Raw genomic sequence first — 25,463 nt, forward strand, 5'->3', positions numbered from 1 at the left:
GGAAGCGGGGGGGTGTTGACTGGACACAGTTCCCTGTTGGGACTGTCCAGAGCCATGTGCACGTGGTCTCCTGGGGCGTCCTGATGACAGCACTGACCCAGCATTGCTGGGGCTGGTGCTGGCACTTGAGGTGCGTGAGTGGGCCTGTTGTCATCCGCAGCCACTGCCAGCTGGTGGCATATATCAGGACTATGTACACACAACCTATCTCATGGACATACCTATAGATAGTGAACTATGATACATTTGGAGGTTTCACAGTAAACACAGTATTAACCTGCTACTTTGCATTACCTGTGTTTGTGTCAGCTGTTGCTGTGTCAGTGGTGCTACTTGCTGTTTGCTGCTGCTGGTTTTGTTGCTGGCTGTCTTTATTTCTTTTTTTTCTCTCTCTGTCTCTCTCTCTCTCTTTCTCTGTCGGTTTTGTGCAATGAATGTATTGCATGTGTGGAGTGTGAGTACTGGATGCTTTTGTAGGTATCTGCATAGGTCCATGTGATGGCCTCTGCACCAATTGTAAGGCAGCATTTGCTAATTGCATGCAGCCAGTTGTGTACTGATTGCATGTCTCACTGTGATTTCAGGACAGTGCTATAAAAGGGTATGTGAGATAGGCGTTGCCCTTTCAGATTGTAAGGGCGTGGACCATGCTGGTATGCTGTTGACAGTGTTCTGTGAGTGTGAAGGTTAGTACGTCTCTCATGCTTCATGCTGTGTTGTAAATTCAGGTTGCTGCATTTCTCTCACCTGTTCCCTGTAGTGAGTGTGTATGCATACTGACACCTACAACTATATTTCATATGTATTGATATATATATATATATATATATATATATATATATATATATATATATGTGTGTGTGTGTGTGTACATATACATACTTTCATATATGTACATTAGCTGACATTATTGGGTACAAGCTAACAATTAGCAGGGCTGTTTCTGTTAACACTAAACTAGTATGGGAATCCAGTAATTGGGACAGTAAAAGTCTGCCTGACATGCTTTGGGTAGTACACATCCTATATTGCCTTTATCTTCATTCCTACTATTACATGTTCTACTTATTTTAGCACTATATTCCTGTATGAGAGTCATGGCTTACTGGTAGGTCATACAGACTAGTGTTACAATGGTCTTGTGGTAGGGCCTACTAGTATGCTTTTATTTTGCTTTCAAATTGAGTACAGGGCCTATCAATCAAAGTGCTGGAGGCACCTTTAAGCAGTTAAAGGGGTTAGTAGGTCTCACAGGAGTCAGGCTGTGTTGCAGATTCTGGTTGCTGCATTTATCTTCACTGTTTCCTGTAGTGAGTGTGTATGGATACTGACACCTACCACTATATTTCATATGTATTAATATATATATATATATATATATATATATATATATATATATATATATATATATATATATATATATGTGTACATATACATACTTTCATATATGTACATTACCTTACATTATTATGTACAAGCTAACAATTAGCAGGGCTGTTTCTGTTAACACTAAACTAGTATGGGAATCCAGTAATTTGGGCATTAAACATCTACCTGACATGCTTTGGGTAGTACACATCCTATATTGCCTTTATATTGATTCCTACTATTACATGTTATATTTATTTTAGCACTATATTCTTGTATGAGAGTCATGGCTTAGTGGTAGGTCATACAGACTAGTGTTACAGAGGTCCTGGGTTCGAGACTGACAGTGGGAATTTATTTTTCTTTTGAAATGAGTACAGGACCTGTCAATCAAAAATGCCAAAAGCACTTTTAAGCACTTATAACCAGGTCTGCGCGTTTGCAGAGCTCACACATACGCACTGGCGGTGAGCTCCATGCACACAAACGCACACCTGCGCTATTTTCTTTGAAAGAAAAGAAAAAGGGGTGACAGGAAAGTGGTGAAAAAGGGGTCACAAAGAGGGTAAAACAGTAGGGAAACAAGCTTGGAATTTGCAGGAAGGATGTAGGTGAGGCCCATAGCTGCCCATGTCTTTCTCAGCAACAGCTGTGCATTTGTATGCAATTTGGTGTGACATTTGGAACCTTCCACCCCTGAGAAAGGTGTCCGGACAACATTAATACCTGTTGCACAGCCAATTGTAATTAACAGTTTCGATGTCCAGTGGACATGTGTGCAACATGGACAGCTATGTATGGGGCGTAATTTTTTTGTGGGTACAGAGTGCCCTTTTTTTTTTTATCAGGTGAGCGTGGTATATCAGGTGAGGTGGTCGGTATAGCTAGGGAGGTAGGTCGGGTAGGTTAACAGACAAGACAGACAAGACGCATAAAGGGGAGGTGTATGACACATGTGGGGGGTTACACAATTGATGGGGACGGAGGTTGGGATATCCAGGGCACATGAGCCCACAGATGGCAACAGTGGAACTGATATCCCCACCCATAGGCAGTTGCCACTGTTCCTTCACAGCCCAGGACGGGGCTGTGCTGAGGGCTGTACAGGCGGGACAACAGGCATGCCCGTAAGCTGTGCCACCCGGGCCTCAAGCTGGCGTAGGGGCCCAAGAACAGAGTCTTGGATCTCCCTTCGCACCACAGACCGGACACCTTGGAGGGTGAGTGGACGAGCTCCTCCGGCCACGCTTGCAGAGGGGGGAGGGGCCCCATCCCCTGCAGCACTTCCACCCAAAGGTGGCACAGGGCCACCGGAGGAGGGTCCAGCCTGGGCACTAGTGCCAGGTGCAGTCGCCAGCTGAGGTGGGAGAGGTGGGTCCGCTGGGACCTGCCTTCCCAAGCGTTCTAGGTTTGTGAGTATGTTATGTTAGTTTGGGTTAGTGGCATATTATTCCATTCAAATTAGTTGTAACAGCATGCATTGGTATTCCCATTAAACAAACACCCAGATATTAACACCATTGAACAACGGGCATATCAATATCACATGCATTATTTGAACGGAAATACACAATCAAACAACATGCAGGGTTGATTAATGGCAACAGGCCATGAGGTTTGCAGGTATGAACAGGGCACATGCAACAACAGACATGCATATATTTTTGAAACAGGACAAATGTCCATGGTTAATGAAATGTTCACATACCAATATTTAGTGAGTGTTTTAATTTGCAATTATAGGGTGGGGTGGAGAAAGAAAATGATGACACATTCATAAATTATACATTGATATACATTTGTAATAGAAACACAATTAACTTGTGGGTGATAGTTTCAAAATGATTTTTAATTGACTGTCATGCTAGACCTGTTACAGATACATCACTATCCTAGTTATTTTGAATTTGATCAGATACATCATCCTGCTACACTTTGATGACAGAGCAGGGGACAACTATGGATGTTTAGTATGTCAGACAATCATTCATTCTATCTGCAAATTGTTGACTGTCATCACCATATACAGATTTTGGCCTGAACATTCAAGATTCAGACACACTGAAATCAGTTTGGGATGTTAAGTTTTAATTCCCACATGCATTTAGTTCTGTAGAACCACACTGAAGCCTATATATTCAGGAGTTATTACTACTTTATTCATTGATACATGACCCTTTCTGTCACTCTCACACATCCTGCAAGTTCACAGTTCAGGTTGGTACTTCTAGGCTTTGTTCACATATTAGACCTGTGGTGATTCCAACACTTTCCAGCAGCCTCACTTCTGTCATGATTCAGCATTTCAACAGGGATATATCTCACATGTGATTACCTCAGATTCTGAAGCTGTACTCTTGAGACTACTGCAGGTTATACTACATTTAATTAATGGTGGGACATCTGTATTACAGCACTATTTATTTCTATCAATTATATTTCCAGTTACACTTGCATACTGATGAACTTGTTGCAGCCATACCTGCAGACTTTCACTTGTTGCTTGCACATTATATTACTTTTAATCAATACACTGCAGTGTTCTGCTACATGCTACACTATAATATTTATTTACAAGTACTAGGTGGGGTTACTAACCTGCATGGTGGCGCAGCCGCGCCAGCCTGCGGTCATATGCCCGTCGATTCATAGAGCGGACACCTGCAGCTGTAATACAAAACCAGTAATATTGGACTACACATCTCCATGGTATCAGCTAGTTGAATTCCTTACATACATAAGTAAAATGTAACTTATTCAGTAGTGGGGCGTTGGGCATATCCCGGGCCTCCTGGATCCATTGGGTCAACTGGTCTTGTTTACATCGCTTTAGGTCCGCATGGTGGTGACGGACCTGCTCACCAGTATGTGGAATCCCAGTAGCACTAGTGAGATCATGAGCCAACTGGTCCCATGCCTCCGCCCTGTACGCTCCCCATGAGACCTGGCCCTACATGAGTTGGGCCTCATGATGGTGAACTAGGAGCCAGACCATGTATCTGGACTCCTCAACGCCCCACCGCTGTGCTCGAAAGCAACGTCCCTCACCTACTCCACTCATTCTGCCTGCAGGTGTATTCTACAATCGTTTATGCTGTGTATTCCCGCCTATGGGGCTTATATATGCCGATTTTCCCACACATTGCTCTGATTGGCCGTTTTGGAATTGTATCTACTTCACAGAAACTGCTTTCTCATGCTCCATTTTGGATGGCATCCTATATATATGCTATTTCTGCATTTCTAAGTACTGATGTCATGGTTTAGTACCTTGACTCTAGTGCATGGTATCCTGGGTTCGAATCTGACCATTGATTTTTAATTTTTATGGCAGTCTAGTAATGAGTTCAGGACCTGTCAATCAAACATGCCAAAGGCACTTTTAAGCACTTAAAACCAGGTCTGCACTCGTTTGCGCGGAGCTAACGCATGCGCACCGGCGGTTAGCTTGTGGGCGCGGCCCGCACCTCCGCGCAAACGGTGTGCGCTGGGTTAAAATTTAATTGGCTAGTAACACGCATGTTAAGCTAAGCACAGCTAGTTGCACACAGTTTGAGCTTGTTAAACCAGACCTTAGCTACAGGCAAGCAATTTGCAGCCTGTGAAACACTACTCAGCTACGGGCACTCTGTCTCACTGCAGTTTAGCTATCAGTACATTTCTAAATATTTTTATTCTTGTATTACTTGGACATATATGCTCCATTTCATTCCATTTTACAAAAGGAAATACTTTTACATTTGCACAATACTGTCAGGGGCCTTTTTACTGCTTATTTACAAAAAAAAAATAAAGGTTGTGGTGTGGGCTCGAACCTTACCTGCCTGCTCTTAAGCCAACAACTATACCGCTATGCTATTACTTCTTGGCTTACTTTGCATATTTAGTTCTTATATCCTTTCCCACTGATTGCTAACTGAAGTTGCGCTAGTAGCACACCCGCGCACATGAGCGCACGCAGTAGCAAACATTTACGGGGTTTTAAAAAAAATAAAACAGTTTTCATTTTCATTTTATAACATCTGTTCACTTTTTACATTGCTGGTCTGTGGGGGCATGTGTTGTGTAGTGTGTTTATTCACATTTCCATGGCCTCTCTCGTAGCTGTTTACTTTCTGCCATTACAGACTTCCGGGGGCGTGTCCGCTTGCAGGGCTTGGCCTACAGACATGCCCCCTGCTGTCTTACACGGACCTCATGCACCTCATGCATATGCATGACATGCTGACATCACACCGTTTAACTGCAGCCTCCGTGTAAGAGTTATAACTCTTACACGGAGGCTTCCTGAATCCTATTTATCCCTTTTCCATGATTTCGTGCCTTCTCATCTGATCCTTCGCCTTATATTCTTTCTTTTGTTTTTTTGGCACATTCAGTTGCTGTCAAATTTTTGTCTGTTTCTGGTTTGATTTCAATTCCTGCTTGATATCGATATGCTTGTGCTAGTCGAAGCTATGAAGCAATCTTAGACTTGTTTTCCTTATGTTTTAAAACTTTCACTATGTTTGGATCTGGTTAGGTTAGCAGATATATATGCAGTCCTACAATTGCAAATCTATACCGATAATCATTTTTGAGGAGGTCCATACTGCAAAGTTCAATATTTGCACCCCTTTTCCATATTATTAAATTTGTCTTTAGTGGTTGCATACTCAGATTGAAGCCTCCATTAACGCCTTCATTTGAACTAAATGACAACTTTGTTGTTCTTAAACTGCATGTATAATTTGTGGCATTACAGAAATTGAATAAACAGCTATTTCTGCAGTATATAGTTAATCAGAAATAATTTGCTGGATACAGCACTAGGTGCCTAAGCAGTCACCTAGGGTCCACTGGCTTTAAGGGGCCTGTTGGCTAGGTGGGCTGCCACAACATTTACTTTTTATTAAAAAATTGGATGTCTTGTTTAAGGTAATTCTTCTGTAAGAACACTGTGCATCAGTGCATCCCTGCATGTGTCAATGCATGCACCTGCTGATGCCTGCTTCTTCTTTTCCATGTCTGCACATGGAATTTAAACATACCTTTTGTCTGATTCTTTTCTCCATTAAATAAATAATGGATGAATGTGTGTGTGTGTGTGTGTGTGTGTGTGTGTGTGTGTGTGTGTGTGTGTGTGTGTGTGTGTGTGTGTGTGTGTGTGTGTGTGCGTGTGTGTGATGCCAGCTTAGTAAATTTGCTCAGGCTCAAACCCTGTACTTTGGTTACAGGAGGCAAGAGTCTGAAATCTACACCAGCCACCAGACTACTCACAAATATGAGTTACAGTGCATTATCAAGTAATTGTGAGCTTCAGTGTAATTTCAAGGAATTGTGAACATCAAGGAAAGAGAAGTTTACTACTGCTCATGCTAAGTCGGTTTCCATCGTGCAACTGTTTTGTTTCGAAAATGGTCATCACAGTTTGAGCTATAGAATTTGTAAGCAGCATCAACGACAAAGCAGGTAAAATACTTGCTTTTGTTGCAGATGGATGTGGGTTGTGCACCCAAGGTATGTAAATGGATTGCAGATTCTGTGTTGTACTTAAAGGAGGGGTGGGGTGCTGCAGTCCTGAGTGTGTCCTCCTTTGGATGAGATGCCTAGTAATGATAAACTTGTTGTTAGTTTGCCATCCATTCCCTACTGCATTTTACCAGCTTACAATTTTTTTTTTCTTCTTTAATGTAATATATACAATTTATCCTTCAGGGGAAGCAGGCACAAATTTGTAGATGAAATGTTGAAATATAAAGCTAAACATGTTACCAGAATCTTTTTTCCAATTTAGAAGTGTAATGCACAAGTCTCCTTAGATGTCAGACAATTTCCACAGCTAAGAAAGACAATGAGTGGCATATCTGAAATGCAGCATCTAAAGTTAATGTGATATATACCATCAGCAAAAGCTATTATTGTCCGTTAGGAATATTACCTGAAGAATACATAAAAACAAAATCTAAGCACTGCAGCTGATTTCTTTACAAGGTTTAATGCTAGATTCAGGAATAATGTAAAAGCTGTGTGCTTAAGACGTGTTTCTGCTTCACACCAATGCCTATGTGCAATGAAACGTATGCTGTATGTACCAACAAAATGTCATTTGCAATGTTGTTGAGTCTTTCAGCTTTTCCCGGTTAGGGGCCACCACAGCAGAACTCCGGTACACTAATGATTGGTAGTTGATTTTTATGTGCTGAGTTACCAGCCCTGATGCACAACCTTCAATGAAGGTATGCCCATTCATGCATGTCTCCACGCAGAAGACGGTCTAGCTGAGAATCGAACCGGACAGCGTCTTACTGTGAGGTGACAATGCTACCGCAGCACCACCACCACGAGCAAAATGTCATTTGCAATAAAGCTGAAAAAAAAAAACACTAGAATGCCTCACATGGATTATGTAACTACTTCACTGCAAATGTATACTTAATCACAATACTTTCATTTATAAATATTTGAACTAAGTATTTGCATGCGAAAACCACAATTTATTGTACCAACATCAACATACCTGCATCAGTATTAATAAGCTAAGAAATGAATGTAGTTCTTGCACTTTTCTTGATGTTATATTATATGTTATATTAGATTATTGTGTCTGCCTTATTATTGTGTCTTCCTTCTAGGCTTGGGACATGGATGAAAAGTTTCCTCAGAGCAGCCATAACTATAGCTGGTTAGCAAAGTGAAATAACTAAAAGCTCAACGTCCGTCACTGTGAGCCTCAGAACAATTTAAAAATGAACAGAAGTAATACATACTTATTTATTTTATTTATTTATTTATTTTACATTTCTTGAACGGGCTAGTCTAGCTGGATACATGTCCTTTTTCAGTAGAGGCCCGGGGAGAAAAGCTCCAACATAATGACAGGACAACAATACATTTACATTCAGAGAAAATAGTATTAACATAAGTATGAAAGAAGACAGCAGGCAATACATGTTACTTATTTAACATTCATATGAGAAGGAGATTAGTTTAAAAACATGGTTGCATTGAGAAGCCGAGAGGTTGAGATTATAATCTCTAAAAAGGTGAAGAGACTAAGGTGGTAGTTAGTTACTTAATTTGAGATTGTGGAATGTCAGAGTATCCTCTCTATTTCAAGATGTCTCAGTCCCACAGATTGCAAATATGAGTAGCAAAATGTTGGGAGAAGAGACCATACCTGGGTATGGGGTGGAGGTTAAGCCACCAAACAAAAATGTTTTAATAAGTTTAACAGTGGGTTTTGACATTCACTGTTATTCATGCTAGGTTGCTGTTTAATTTTCAAAGTATCAATTTTCAGAGTAACTGGTCTCACACTTCTAGTATGGCATTATTTCATGCATGCCGTATTATGAATAACTTATTTAGACCAGCAAAGTCAAAATACACTACAGAGGAATGTGTCCTCTATAACCTGGAGCATGCTGTCCCCATCATTGATGACAGCTCTACTTGTAATCTGTAAAAACTGCAGACTTTATAAATATAATTTATATAAGTATGTGTGTATGTATGTATGTGTATATATATATATATATATATATATATATATATATATATATATATATATATATATGTGTGTGTGTATATATATATATATATATATATATATATATATATATATATATATATATATATTTACCTACAAAATGTTGAATGCTAAATGGTTGAAAATGAATTGGTTGAATGCACTACATTGAATGATCAGAATGCTGAAATAAAATTAGTCTAAACTCACAATGTCAAAATTATTGAATTTGCCCATGTCTGCATTGTAGTGCGATATCGGAGTTGGTATATTTAAATAGGGGGGTGCAGGGGGTATAGCCCCCCCTGTAAATTAGTAGAGTTAATCTCATTGCTTTTTCAATTAAATGATTTTAGACATTTTGATCATTCAAGGTTTAGATGTTATTTTTTTTTAACCAAATGAACATTAGACATTACGGCATTCAACATTTTGAAGGTAAACTATATATATAAATATATATATATATATATATATATATATATATATATATATATATATATTTAGAATTAATTGCCTATATGTGAGGCTAGGTGGTTACCAAGCTCTGATAGAATAATGCTTCTGCTTTGCACAATAATTTACAAAGTAAGAAAACTTGTTCAGTACTGTACACTCGGGTAGCTTAACTGCTGAGATCAGGACACACTTTGGCTGGTAATCCGTAATACCATATCATTCCCTTATCTATTCTATCAAAGCTGTTTCAGTATGTGGACCAACACTCTGGAACTCCATTTCTAATGGTGGCATTAGATTTATGGATAAACTTAGTTTTCCCCTCTTAGTTTAACCTCTTTCTTCTGAATTTTTTTTAGGAAAAGACAAATTGTACCTAGCCAGCTGCTGTTCCCAGACAAATGTATCATGATGATTTGTGATATTATAAGTTCATTCATTAGAATGTGTCTCCTGAGTCTTTTGCACAGTTATGGCTGCTTTTTGCAGTATTTTGCATGTACATCCTTTTGGTCAAGCCTGTCTACTACTGCACTGCACATATGTATGCTGACAATTCCTTTTATTTTTATGTAAAACAACACAGAAAATGTAAAAGAGCATCGGTGGTCCAGTTTTGTCCCCCTCATTCTTTACATTGTTTATATTACTCACCTATACATATAAGGTTCTTGGAGTAATCCAGAAAAGAATTTTAGAAGTATGAAAGTATGGAAGCAAGATGATAAAATCATGGAAAGCTTACAAAGTCTACCATTCTTATCTGCCAAGTACATCTGCAACTGCAATTAATTTTAGTGCCAAAGCTGATTGCTGAGGTGTTTACCTACCCATCTTTTCTGAAGGATAAGGCAAGCTGACCACCAAAATGCTGATGGATTTTTGAAAGGAGCAGAAAGGTAATTTGTTGCTGACATAGGATCAAATACATCTTTACATCAGAAGGACCAGAGTAACTTCAGTTTAGGTAAGACAGATTTTAAATAAATGAAGAAGAAGAAGAGAACATTTTGACTTCTACAGGCATTACAGTTGGTCACTAAGATAAACATTTTGTAAATTCCATGAGTTTGGACATAGCTCAAAAATGTCATTTGCATTAAAAGTTATTAATGCAATCTTTAAAAACATGAAGAATCTGTACTGACAGAATATATATACATTCCGGCACTTTCTGTGAAATAGCAAGGAAAATAAGACTGTGTGAAAAATTGGTTAAGTTTTAAAATGGTATGCAAGACTTCCTTTATTCTGTAATTAAAGTGGCAATGGCAAATTTCTCCCTAAAAACTAAATGACAAAATAAATCATTTCTGGTAAAAATGAGTTATCTGTGTGCATCTTGAGGAATAAGTTTATAAAATGGCAGAACATGATCTTGTTCCTCTATGCTGAATAAATAAAGTATGTCACAGCTATATGCATATGTGTAGATGGCATTGTGCTGGTGAGGGACTTTCCAGATTTGCTTTATTTTTGGACAAAATCCAAGGGTGGAATGCATAATTCCACAGTACATGGATAGCATTGAGACATTTTCCCTTTCTCAGACTTAAACCTTGAAAAAGTTTATTCTGAGAAAGGTAAGTCCTAGCAATCTGTGGGTTCATACTGAATCTTTAATATCAAGGTCAGTCTAGATTCAACACACTGAAGGAAAAAAAACATGAACCTAATGAATAATCTTAGGGCAAAATAAAATACTCAAAATAATGTTTTTGCTGGGGAACAAGCCTCGTGCATCCCCATACTTCAGTAGCTTTACATATGTACATTCTGAGATCCAATATCAATAAGAAAAAGTGTGAATTTGCTAACTCCACTGTCTGCTGATCTCAGAGTAAATACACACATTGCCACAAGATAGCAGTGTAAGTAAATAGAACATACCCATTCACTTAAACTGCTACACTCAAAAGAGCTATAATTTGTCCTTCAATTGCACCGAGCAGTAAAATAAACTTTGATTGAATGCTGTAAAATTAATTTCAATGAAGATGGACACAGTAAAAAACATATATCCAATTCTGCAGAACTTAGAAGTCAGGTGCATGACATTTATAAGTGCTGAGATCCAGGTGAATGTGATACTGCACATGGTAAAAAATAAAAAAACCCTAGAAACTGCTGTAATATGGCTCCCTATGTTTGTCAAGACTCAAACTGCTAAGGCCTGAAATCAAGAAACAATGACTGAAAATACAGGAGCAGTGGGTATCTCTCGTCTCTTTTTTTTTGCAGGGGCTTAAGCCCCTCTGCACCACTCAGACTTAAATATACCAACTCCAAGACCAACATACCTCAGAGAAATGGGAATATTCTGGGAAATGGCAATTTTGGACTTAGTATATGTAATTCTGGATTCTTTGTTTTTTCATTCTCCACATTTTGGGACCTGGCAGTCTGAATACCAACATTTTAAATGGTTGTCCAGTAACATCTCACAATTATAAGTAGAATATCAAATGATCACAGGTCTTCTGTCACAATAAGAAATGTATAGTACTCCCATTTTTCCAAAAGTATCAAGTTACTTAGCAACATACCACTCTGGGTCCTAGAAGTAGCCAATTATAAGGGAACAGGCCATGGTAGATCACATAAATCTAAGGGGGTGGCGAAAGCCAACACATTCTGGCTAGGCTTATAAATGGCCTTGGGCAGATAGCCTAGTACTTACCTATGAACCTATGAACTTATGAACCTATTACTACTAGTGTCCCTAGACATAGCAGGACACAATTCAAATTACAGAATTCTGCAGTATATTCAAAACAGAAGGTAAAAAAAAAGTCATGCAAATAAATTATTCAGCAAAAAACTGCAAGAAAGTCCTAGCAAACCTAGAGTCTCCACTTTGTCATACTTCCAACGTCCTGTAGTGGAGGCCCAAGAGATATAGGCAAGTGACCCTGTAAGAACATACCAGCATTTTAGCTACATGTCTTCTAAATGCCCGAGACTTTTTACTTTTCAAGTATTTGTGAGTACATTCAGACCAATAAAGCCAAGCCCCAGTAGTTGTTGGCATGCCATCTTTCAGTCTTTTGCTGATCTTTTCGATACTGCATAAATGGATTGTTTGGCTACACCTTAGAAAAATAAGTTTAAAATCAAGTCAGATGTTCATAAACATTATGTTCCAACAAAACTGCTTAATAATATTTGGACCAAAGGGTAAAAAAGTCATTAAAAACTACAAGAAAGACTTAGCCAAGCTAGTCTTTACTATGTAATACTTCAAACCTCCTGTAGTAGAGACTCATGGTGAATATGCAACTGACCCCTTAAGGACAAACAACTGTTTCATTTACATGGCTTCTGAATGTCCAATAATTCTGCAGAAAAGAGACATAAGTATAAATGGCTTTTGTATTATGCCTGAGTGGGGAATTGTGCCAAAAGCTTTGGCCAAAGGTATGCAATATGTACTATTTTGCCTTGTTTGGTTGCTTTGGTGACCTTTTCAAAAAAGTCCACCTGGTTGAATAAGCATGACCTGCCCATGATGAATCCAAACTGAGACAGGTCCAGTGTTTGGAGGTTTCCTCTGTCTTGATTGATTAGTTCCATGATAAGTCTTTCCATGGCTTTACATATGTGGGTGGTCAGACTTACGGGTCTGTAACTGCCTGGGTCTGTGGAAGGTCCCCCTTATGCAGGGGAATGACTGTTGCTGTTCTCCATTTGCTTGGTACAAAACTTGCATGGATGGCGAGACCAAATAGTATTGTTAGGGATGTGGCTAAATCATGCTATTTATGATGTTTCCAGGGATATTATCAGGACACATCGATGCAGTGTTTTTTTGCTTTTGATTGCACTTTTAGGACATGGTCTTGTGTGATAGCTAGAGGTGAGCCATTTTCAGGCATATCTTGAGGAACAGCCTAGTGGAGAGATGGTTAAAGTCAGAGCCAAATTGATCAATCAGTAGGTTTGCTATATCTTCAGCATCAATGTCATTAACATCATCTATAATCAGCTCAGCACACTGATACATTGTGCTTTTGAGGTTACGAACATAGCTAAAAAAAGGCCTTGTGATAGTCTTTGGCTTGCATAGATATTTTAGCATCAAACATGGCTTTGCTGGTTTCTATTAAGCTCCTGAGTTGTTTGTTTATTTCTGTGACAAGGGCTTTAACATTCTGTGAATTACTCTTCTTACTTTTGATCAAAATGCTTTTCCTTTAATTGTAAAGCTTGTTGATATTATGGTTCCACCATGTGGGCTTGTTTCTGGGATTTGTCCTGTGCCTGTTACTATGAGGTACAATGCTGGCATAATGTTGTGGAGTATGTTTCTGGGTATTCTGTACAGTAAAATGGGTTTGGTGAGGATTTGAAGTTTGCCAGTGTATCACGTAGGAGTATGTAGCTTGTCTTAAAGAAATTTCTAGAGATACTTTTGGTGGAAGGAATCTCTGATTTCAATTTTATTTCAAAGAAAGCTTCTTTATAGACAGACCTAAAAAAGTGATGAATATGTGTGAGATACTTCCATATTAAAAAGGACAAGATCCACTATGTTATTCCCCTTAGTGGGTACATTGATTAATTGTTCCAGGGTGTTTGTTCTGACAAAGTCTATGAATCTATGTGCTTGTGCACTAGTGACAATATATATTTCCAAGTCTATAGTTGGAGAGTTTAGATCACAGAAGAAAAAGATTGGGTTCAATACTGAGTGATTTTATTTCCTATGGATAGGTGTTGTGACTTTCTTTTGTCATAGAGGAAGCTCTATAGCTATCTTATATGTGGTACAAGACCATTCTGATAGTCATTTGGACATGAAGAAGTTCTAGTGCACCTTCACCTTTTTTTTCCCTGAGGTGAAGTAGTTGGTCTAAATGTGTGGAAGACATTGTAATCCTGCACAGCCAGAGTGCTCTCCATTATTAAAACTGTGTCAGCCACTGCACAGATAGCAATGTCCTCTAGGGTGAGAAGGGTTTGCAGGGAAAAGAGTTTCTTGTGCTCCTAACATTGATCAGTAACACTTTCCATATGTTCCATTGCCTGTTTTGTTTTGTTGGTAGATTTATCAGGTTGGCATTGCCTGACAATGGAATTATGAGGGTGGACAACTTTTATGCCAGTAACTGAAACCCTAGAGGGGACAGATGAAGGCCATCCTTAGAGCTGTAGCATGGTCTGTCAGTCATGTCCTCCCATGTTGACAAATATTGGACCACCTTTGAATGACACAAAAATAAAGCCAATTTTTGAAGTAAGTTATCTTTTTGCTCATATTATGTCATCCTCCTTGGGGAAGGTAGAATGCTGCTCAATGCTAGGATTATACATGCCTAGGATGCATAGCTTAAGTGCTCTATAATGTTTCTCTTCATATTGTCCAGGGAGGTACACCTCAGGTCATTGACACCAGCATGGACAATGATACTTGTTCGAGGACTTGAGGGCATGTGTGATCTGATGGGTCCTAGCACTAGACAAGCAACTAATTATCACAAAAACTACAAAAATAAAAAGCTGTCAAACAACAGCTTACCACGAACTAAGAACAAATAATTTATCAAAATACTTAGCGCCTCGACCAAAAGTCTTCCAAGAGTAATAAACATTTAGCACAAAACCATTTAAATACTCAATATTACCCAATTAAGTAATTAACAAATAATTGCTAAATTGCATATATCCAATTACATTCTTTGTTAAGACCAAAGGCAGGATTCACGAAGGCTTGCACGGAGTCTAAGAGTAGTGTAAGACTCCATGCAGCCTTCGCGATCCAGGAACAGCCCAAAGTCCATGTAAGAGACAAGCTAAAACGTCTCTTACACGGAGTGGGTGTGGATAAGCTAATCACCTCACTTGCAGCCGAATAGCATGCAAATGAGGATGGTTAGCGATACAGGAAGCCCAGAGCAGCCCGTGTAAAAGCCATTTTAGCTGCAGAAATGTACTCAGTTGACAACTGAGTACGTTTCTTCAAAAAACGCAATGGAGCCATGTCAGCTCCAAATAAAGGGTGCATATGTGTCAGGCAGCATGCCAATGGCCAAATATGTGGCCATTGGCAGGGTAACCTGATGCAAATATATTAAAAATATAATTTTTTTTTTTCAGCGATCGCTGATGTTTAAACCCAGCGCGGCCCCGTGCAAATGGGCTGCGCTGTATAAAACATAAAAACGAAGGTTATAAACCCACAAATGTGGGTTTTATGCAATACATGGAATTGCAATGCAGGGACCAGCAGACCAAAACCAACATGGCCACCGTGTAGTGGTTGCTAAGGGGGGAAGCTGAGTCTAAGAGATGTAACTAAGCATTAGTAGGCAATCTGATGCAAATGAGTGTTAGGATACTGAATTCCACTGTCACATAGCAAATGAGCACAGTCTGAGTAGTGTAAGAGTTACAGAAGGGGGAGGAACAGAGTAGGACATAGGTGACATCACAGGGGGGAATGGTAGAAATGCAGTTCATTGGAGGTCAGAGTTACATGACAGATGTCAGACAGATATCATGGAAAGAGGTGTGCCACTAGATAAGCATGAGAAAGTCAAGAAATGGAAGGTGTATACTGTTGCCTACACCAAAGTTTCTTGCTGGGCGTGCATGCGCACGTGTGCGCATGCCATGAAGCGCAAGTAAGACAGTGTGCACGTGTAAGGCAGACTGAGCATGTGGGAGCCTGTTGGTAGCTGTTTAACACTGTTTGTGCAGGTGTGAGCACGTTTTAACCTGAATAAGCAGATTCTGAACCGTGTAAGCATGTGTGCGTGCGTGTAAGCCACTGTGAGCATGTTTCTGCTGGTATACACGCTGCACCCTTCTGAGGAAACAGAAAGGAAAAAGGAAGCAACATAATTAGTAGGAAGCTAGCAGGGAATACTGCTGGAGCTAGCAGGTGAAAACAATTAGAAGCAGGCAATTACACAGGCAGAAGAGTAGCTCAGCCCAACACTTAAAAATCTGCAAACAGCAGTGCAGGGTGTTTCTCTCAAAAGACACTGCAAGACAGGAGTAAGTTATTAGAAGTGAAAACTGAAAAGGCTGAACTCAGAGCAGAAATGTTAGGGGCTGCCATAGCTGTCATAATGAGACATAGGCGACTTGCTGAGGGTGGTGACAATGCAGATGGTGCCAGACAACCCACAGAGAGGAGATGGAGAAGAGTGTACAGGCCCAAGGTCACCTACCATGGGTTACGTGAGCTGGAGATAGTAGAGCGCTATAGAGTGGACAGAGACCTCCTGCAGCAAATAGTGGAGCTGTGCAGGCCACGCCTCACACACAGAACCAACAGAGGGGAACCCATCCCAGTGGAAACCAAGGTATGTGTTGGCCTAAGAATACTAGCAACAGGTACCTTCCAGAGACCAACTGGTGATATGATGGGGATATCACAGGCATCAGCCTCCAGGGTACTGCACCAGTTCCTGGATGCCATGTCAGCACATGTCGGTGATCATGTATATTTCCCCAATGCCCGTGAGGTATTGGCCAGCAATATGCATCTCTTCCAGCAAATAGCGGAATACCCTGAGGTAGTGGGTGCAATAGACTGCACGCACATACGCATCAAAGCACCAGCTGGTGAGCAAGGTAGGGCATACATCAACCGCAAGGGCTTCCCCTCCATCAACTGCCAGGTCATTTGTGATGCCCAGGGCATAATAATGAATGTGTGTTCTGGCTGTCCTGGGAGCTGCCATGATTCCCACATCTGGCATTTGATGCAGCTGTACCAGACATTTTCCAATGGGGACATCCCGCACGGACACCTAGTGGGGGATGCAGGTTATGCACTGGAGCCGTGGCTGATGACACCCATCAGAAACGCACACACAACTGAACAGGAACGCCATAATGAGGCACACGCACAAACACGTAATGTAATAGAGCGTGTGTTTGGGCTGCTCAAGTCACAGTTCCGGTGTCTGGACACATCAGGTGGAGCCTTGCAGTGCACACCAACTACATGTACCCAAATTGTCATGGTATGTGCTATGCTACATAATATGATCTTGTGGAAACAGCTGCAGCAGGACCAGCATAGGGCCGGGCCAAACAGCCCCCCACCATTGCCAAGGCCATCACAGGCAGAGCATGACTCAGAGAAGGAACAACTTGAGCCTGCCCCAGTAGCAGAAGGAGGCGTACCCAGTATGCCCTGGCCTTGGCAAAGAGGCAATGCATAGCACATACACTGGCTCAGTACGATCCCTGGGAATGATACCCCCTCTGACTCACTCAGATAATAACAGAGATGCCTAAAATGACATGACCTGCTCACAAACATGTACAGGGAGTGTAATATGTGCATCCGACAGAGGCAGCCCTGCAGCACCACCTGAGGCATGAATGCCATGTGTTAAGTAATGTAACACCATGTACTATATGCACACCTGAGGACCCTGGCTAACATCCTACCCTCACCAAGCATCATGCCACAATATGACAATGAGATGATCAAGTGCAATAATTGACTGAAGTATCTCAGTTAGTCAAAAGGGATCCAATGTGTGCCAGCCTGGGATGACATGCTGAGCATGACATTATACTCCACCTGCTAGGACAGGCGTGCACCTATCAGTGCAGGCCGTATGGATACTGGCAAAGGCTGTTGTTACCCACAGAGTGCCCTGAATAGGTGAGGCTCAAAACACAAACCTATCTCCATAGGTATCAGAAGAGATAAGAATAAGATAAGGGATAAGTCGAAACAGCAAGATGCATGCAGTCTAAACTCACCCAGTATGGAGAATGTTGATATCTGTGCTGTAACAGAAAACTGAGTCAAGGCTCACAACAGCACCCTAACACTACCAGGTTACACCTCATACTGTGCTGTACAGCCTCAAAACATGGAACAAGCTACAAAAGGAGGGTGACTAGCAAGAATTGTCAAGGATAACCACACCCCCATGTTGGTACCACAACAAGAAGCAGCATGGACTAGCCATGGTCAAGTAACAGTGGCTAAAACTGCACCCCAGTTTATAGCCTACTACAGACTACTGTCCCAACACCAGGAAGTGCACCTGGCCTATGCTGGAATACATGAATATATCAAGTCCTCCAAACCACATTATATTGGGTGACTGAAAATACCCAGACATAGACTGGGAGCATTATACTAGCTCCAACAGTGTAGGACAAAAGTTCATAGAATCCATAAACCAAAATGCCCAGGAACAATGTACCACTCCCACAAGAGGGGTAAGCATACTGGATGTGATAATCAGCAACATGGGTACTGGATGGCAAGACGAGAAGTGTATTGCTCACTGGTAAAACCAGACCATAGAGTAATCACACTGGATATACAAATCCTGACCACAGTCCCTGGCCAGAAAACCACAGTGGAAAACATGTGTAAAGCAATATTTGCACTCCTCCAAACTGATGTGGAATCCATTAAAGGTCTTGTGCAGGTGCAAAATATGGGCCACACCTCAGAACCTGTAATACAGCCATTCCATGAACACTGCCAGGAATGCTTGGATTATGCAATCCTAAATTAAAACAATACGCCACATAACAGAAGTATGCAGGTCACCCCAAAGCAAGTAGAAAGATGATGCAGTCATAGTCCATGCTGGTGTGAATGACCTGAGATGTACCTCCCTAGACTACATGAAAAGAGACATAGATGAGCTCTCTGATTATGTAGTCCAGGCCGGTATGACACTCACCATTTGCAGCATCCTACCCTTACCAAGAATAATGCCACAGTACAAACACGGAATAATCAGTCATAGCAAGTGGCACACTTACTGGTGTCATTCCAAGGGGATCCAATGTTTGTCTGCTTGGGATGTCATGCTTGACAAGCCACACAGCTGTTCCTGGGATGGCTTGCACCTGTTACCCCTGGGTGTCTGGATATTGGATAAGGCCTTTGCCGCCTACATAGAGCCTTTTGTAGGCAAGGCTGAAAAGACTAAACCACCACCCTAGAAAACATAAGTGTAAAGAAACATAAGGGTAATGCTGACCAATGCCAGATGTATAAACCCCAATATGCATGCTCCCAAGGCCATCCCCAGTATGGAGAACATCGATATCTGTGCAGTGACAGAAACCTGCTGCAAGCCTCCTGACAGCACACAAGCACTACCTGTTATGTGACACTCACATTGCCAATGTGGCTAGGAAGACTGTCTACATTGGACACCATATCATGAAAGGATTCACATCTACGTCAACAGAGGTCATTGTGCCCCTATACTGTTCTCGTATCACACCCATAATCTAGTACAATGCCTGATATGGGATGTACCTTACCTGACACCTGCTGCAGTTAGAAAGACCTCAAAGGTACCTCACCAAGAGGATAAAGGGTCTCAAATATATGTCATATGCTGCCTGGCTGTAGACACCCCAGCTGAATGCAGTCACATACTGCCTACACAGAGGCATTGCATGCCTGTTGTAGAAGTCCATGCCCAACACAGGAGTAATGGACATGCTCCTCCCCAGAAAATTCAAAGCCATCAGAGCTGTGAGAGTGAGAGATGTCAACCTCAACAAATAATGAAATAGGATGTGCTGGAGGGACAGATACATAATCCAGAGGCTCCCCACACCCTGGACCAGAATCCCACTCCATGTTAGGCAGAGCCCTTCACTGACACTCCAACAGGAATCTTGCCAAGTAGATGGATGATTGTAGAGTTACACTGGGGGTCTTCACTGTGTCATGTCCAGACAGAGGTACAGCAAAGCAAATCATAAATGGCCATAATATTCACATAGCAAGGGGTGGCAAAAGCCACACACACTCTGGCTAGGCTAACAAGTGCCCTAGGGTGGATAGCCTAGTATGAAACTATGAACCTATGAAGATACAAATTGTACATGACACTAAGGATAAACCCAAGGCTTTCACAACTGATGGTAGGAACCGTGTTGGGAATTCACAGATATGCTCTGAATCACACAAATATCATAAACAACATACCAAACACACACACATATTGCCAACATACATCCTGACAGGTGCAGTGCAAACCCCCCCCCCCAGAATGCAGAATATCTATCCCAGCAGACTGCTGGCCCCCTGACATTGCAGATGCTGAGGTAACAGCCAGCATCTACAAAGCAAAACACACAGCAGCAATGGTATGAGATGGTGTAGTGGGCTGAGTCCAACATGGACTCCAAGACGAATGGAATGCCAAATCACACTACTGCTCAATTTCAGCCTTACTACAGGATATGTACCCAAAGAGCAGTGTACAACAACAGTGGTCCTTCTCAACAAAGGTGTTACCTGAATGGATACTGAAAACTACCACCCCAGAATCCTGAGAAGCTCGGTCTGCACAGCTATGGAAAAGATCAGCATGTACCGCAGACATAAAGATATTGGGGACCTACTGACACCGGACCCTACCCAGTGTGGCTTTCTTAAGTGCAGATCCTGCCCCTAAACATGTTTGACTCAATTGAAACAGTAATTAAGGTCATTGATGAGGGCAATGTGGTCCACACAGCGTAGTTGGACCTTGCAAAGGCTTCTATACAATACCCTACGTGTTCATTATAGATAAGCTCACCAGCTTAAATATAAACCCCTATGTCAGTAGAGGGGTTGCAAACCAGACCAAGGACAGAACAGACATGGTCAGACATGCTGCAGCCATGTCAGACTACAAACCAAATATAACTGGCATCCCACAAGGCCTGGTCCTGGGATCTCCCTCGTCTGGTATATATGTCCCATAGGTACAGGCAAACATGGAAAGACTGTGTCTGAACATGTTTGCAGAGGACTACAAACTGCTCACCATATATGATCCACCAGCTGACACAAGCATCCCACAAAAGGGCCACATAAAAACAGACTACTGGTGCCATAGCCATGTCAGCAAGCTAATTGCAGAAAAGTGTATAGTCAACCCCCGTGGATATACAGTAAGTGCCCACCAATTACCACATAGGTGTTAACCCATTACGTAGATAACATGTAATGAGAGATCTGGGGACACAAGGTGATAGATATCCTGCATTGGACAAACATGTGCTGTAGTGTTTACAGAAACATACCATATACCCACCTAATCATGAAGGTTGTCAGATCTAGATAAGGGGAGGTCATTGTGGCTCTGCAGTCATCCTTCATCAGCGGTACAATTGACTACAATAGCTCCTGTGGGATGTACCTCAGCAGACACCTCCATCAACCGTAAAGTCCCCAACAGTACCTCACCAGGAGTATCAAAGAGCTTGCACAGATGCCATGTGTTGCCTGTGTTGCTGGTATCAATAAACATGCTGCACCTTGTACAATCTGAATGGCAGTGAGCTATGCACATGAGAGACCTGAACCCCAGCACTGACTTACATAGGACAAGCTGTACTGCATGATCCATAACACAGAAGCCACCCCCACCCATGAGTGAACTCCCAGTACAGGCTACCCATAGAGTCACTTATCAATTTTCCTCAATAGGAATCTTGATGAGTGGATGGGAGATGGTAGCTTTATCCTGGGTATCACTGTCATGTCATAGGTAGACAGAGGCACAGTATACTAACCATGACATATGTCATGGCAAACTCTACTTACAATGTGTGTCGAAGGACAAACACACTCTCCAACTAGCATTAGACATGGACTAGGGCACATTGCTAGTGTTTGCAAATGTACACCTATGTTGTGGAATACACTACCAATGTTGGACAAGCCTGGTTTAAGTAGTTCATATCTGAACAGAATGCAACATGGTCAGATGTACACAACTGGCCCCTAACCAGGCTGTTGTGCTCACTATCGAAATGTAAAGCAGTGATAGCACTAAAGCCCAGGATACTGTCCACCACAGTCAAAGTACTACCAGTACACTATACAGTACTACAGTGTTAGGTCAGTGTGAAAGGATGTTGACAACTGTATGCAAAGTATCCCATGCAAACACTGCAGGCACAGTATAATCCTGTTGTGTTCATACACAAAGCAGTTGTACAGTAACTACACAACATGACACACAACACACAACCATAAACGGGTGATATTTGTTGAAGTTCACACTCATCCACAAATGTGGTGGGCTGCAGAGTTCAACATATGGAATGCTCACACTGGGCATGCTCACACAATTTGATAAATGAGACATATGTCAGACAACATGCCATGGGAAGGCTGAACTGGGCATGCTCACACACTTAGGCCAAATCTCAGTTTAGCAGTTGGCCACACATATCTGGTATTTGTACATGTTATTCCAGGAAACAACCACATTACAGCAGTCTGCCCAGTGCACACAGTTAAATGACTACAGAGACATACATGATATAGTGGATCCCTCCCATATGCAAACATCTTCCACAGATGCACAAGTTGTTCATACAAACAGGGAATGCTATGGCAATAAAGACGTGAAAACAGTCTATCAGCAACAAATAATGTGCATTTGACAATTAAACATATGGGTGTAGAGGTCAACACTAGACTGTTTGCCCTAGGGAATGACAGCTTAGCCAGAGTGTGCTTGGCGTCTGCCTCCCCACAGGATGCACATTCCCCTTTCTAAACACTGATGATGTCAGCACCCTATAAGTACAGCAGGAGAAACTAAACTTTCCAGTAATATGAATAGCGTGCTCTGCTAATGTGTCCGTCTCAAGTGTCGTAACATAGTTAGGTAGGGGTTTGAATCCTGCAAATGCTCAGTGTGTGAGTGGGGTTGGTGTGTTTGCAAGTCTGTGGGAGAAGAAATGTCTCTTTTGGCAACTGGGAAAACACACTACAGGATGCACATTCACCTTTCTAAACACAGATGGTGTCAGCACTCTATAAGTATAGCAGGAGAAAGGAAACCTCCCATTAATGCGAATAGCACGCTCTGCTAATGTGTCCGTCTCAAGTGTCAGAACATAGTTAGGTAGGGGTTTGAATCTGGCAAATGTGTGTGTTTGGCTGAGGGGGGTTATTGTGTGTGAGGGAAATGTCCCTTTTGGCAACTAGGAGAACAGACTACAGGATGCACATTCCCCTTTCTAAACACTGATGATGTCAGCACTCTATAAGTATAGCAGGAGAAGGAAAACTTCCCAGTAATGCAAATAGCGCGCTCCGCTAATGCATCCGTTTAAAGTGTCATAACATAGTTAGGTAGGGGTTTAAATCCTGCAAGTGTGTGTGCTTGGCTAAGGGGGAGTTAGTGTGTGTGTGTAAGGGAAATGTCCCTTTTGGCAACTAGGAGAACAGACTACAGGATGCACATTCCCCTTTCTAAACACTGATGATGTCAGCACTCTATAAGTATAGCAGGAGAAGAAAAACCTCCCAGTAATGCAAATAGCGCGCTCCGCTAATGCATCCGTTTCAAGTGTCATAACATAGTTAGGTAGGGGTTTAAATCCTGCAAGTGTGTGTGCTTGGCTGAGGGGGAGTTAGTGTGTGTGTGTAAGGGAAATGTCCCTTTTGGCAACTAGGAGAACAGACTACAGGATGCACATTCCCCTTTCTAAACACTGATGATGTCAGCACTCTATAAGTATAGCAGGAGAAGAAAAAACACCCAGTAATGTGAATAGCGCGCTCTAATAATGCATCCGTCTCAAGTATCATAACATACTTAGATAGGGGTTTGAATCCTGCAAATGGCAAGTGTGTGTGTTTGGCTAAGGGGGATTAGTGTGTGTGCAATGATGTGTGAGAAAAACGTCCCTTTTGGCAACTAGGAGAACAGACTACAGGATGCACATTCCCCTTTCTAAACACCGATGATGTCAGCACTCTATAAGTATAGCAGGAGAAGGAGAACCTCCACTAATGCAAATAGCGCGCTCTGCTAATGTGTCCATCTCAAGTTTCATAACACAGTTAAGTAGGGATTTGAATCCTACAAATGGCAAGTGTGTGCGTTTGGCTGAGGGGGGTAATTGTGTGTGAGGGAAATGTCCCTTTTGGCAACTAGGTGAACAGACTACAGGATGCACATTTCCCTTTCTAAACACTGATAATGTCAGCACCCTATAAGTACAGCAAGAGAAAGGCAACTTCCCCATAATGCGAATAGCATACTCTGCTAATGTGTCCATCTTGAGTGTCATAACATAGTCAGATAGGGGTTTGAATCTTTCAAATGACAAGTGTGTGTTTTTGGCTGAGGGGGGTTAGTGTGTGTGAGGGAAATGTCCCTTTTGGCAACTAGGTGAACAGACTACAGGATGCACATTCCCCTTTCTAAACACCGATGATGTCAGAACTCTATAAGTATAGCAGGAGCAGGGAAACCTCCCAGTAATGCTAATAGCGAGCTCTGTTAATGCGTCCGTCTCAAGTGTCATAACATAGTTAGGTAGGGGTTTGAATCCTGCAAGTGTGTGTGTTTGGCTGAGGGGGGTTAGTGTGTGTGAGGGAAATGTCCCTTTTGGCAACTAGGAGAACAGACTACAGGATGCACATTTCCCTTTCTAAACACTGATGATGTCAGCACCCTATAACTACAGCAAGAGAAAGAAAACCTCCCCGTAATGCGAATAGCACACTCTGCTAATGTATTTGTCTTGAGTGTCACAACATAGTCAGATAAGGGTTTGAATCCTGCAAATGGCAAGTGTGTGTTTTTGGCTGAGGGAGGTTAGTGTGTGTGAGGGAAATGTCCCTTTTGGCAACTAGGTGAACAGACTACAGGATGCACATTTCCCTTTCTAAACACTGTTCAGCTGAAGGCCATGGCTCTGGCACAAGTTGTCTGTTTCTATGATGCCCCTTTGGAAGATGCTTGTGTCGGCTGGAGAGTCAATTATGGTGGCCAGTTCGCAGTCATCTGCATATTTGATCAGCCACAGTCCGTCCATGTTGGCCTGTACCTCCGATAAATATATACCAAACAAGAGAGGTCCCAGGACTGAGCCTTGTGGGACACAACTCGTGACTGGTTTGGAGTCTGGCATGGCTCCAGCAATTCTAACCATGTGGGTTCTGTCCTTGAGCCAGTGTGCAATCCATCTAGTGACATAGGGGCTTATATTTAAGCTGGTGAGCTTCTCTTGAATGCCCAAGTGAGGTATTGTCTTAAAGGCTTTTGCGAGGTCCAGGTAGGCTGTGTGAACCACCTTCCCCTCGTCAATGGCCTTGGTGACTGTTTCAAAGAAATCAACCAGGTTTGAACCAGGTTAAACCTGGTAGTGC

This window comes from Protopterus annectens, chromosome 5.part0, assembly GCF_019279795.1.
Source record: "Protopterus annectens isolate FY-2018-M chromosome 5.part0, PAN1.0, whole genome shotgun sequence".
Taxonomy (NCBI): domain Eukaryota; kingdom Metazoa; phylum Chordata; order Ceratodontiformes; family Protopteridae; genus Protopterus; species Protopterus annectens.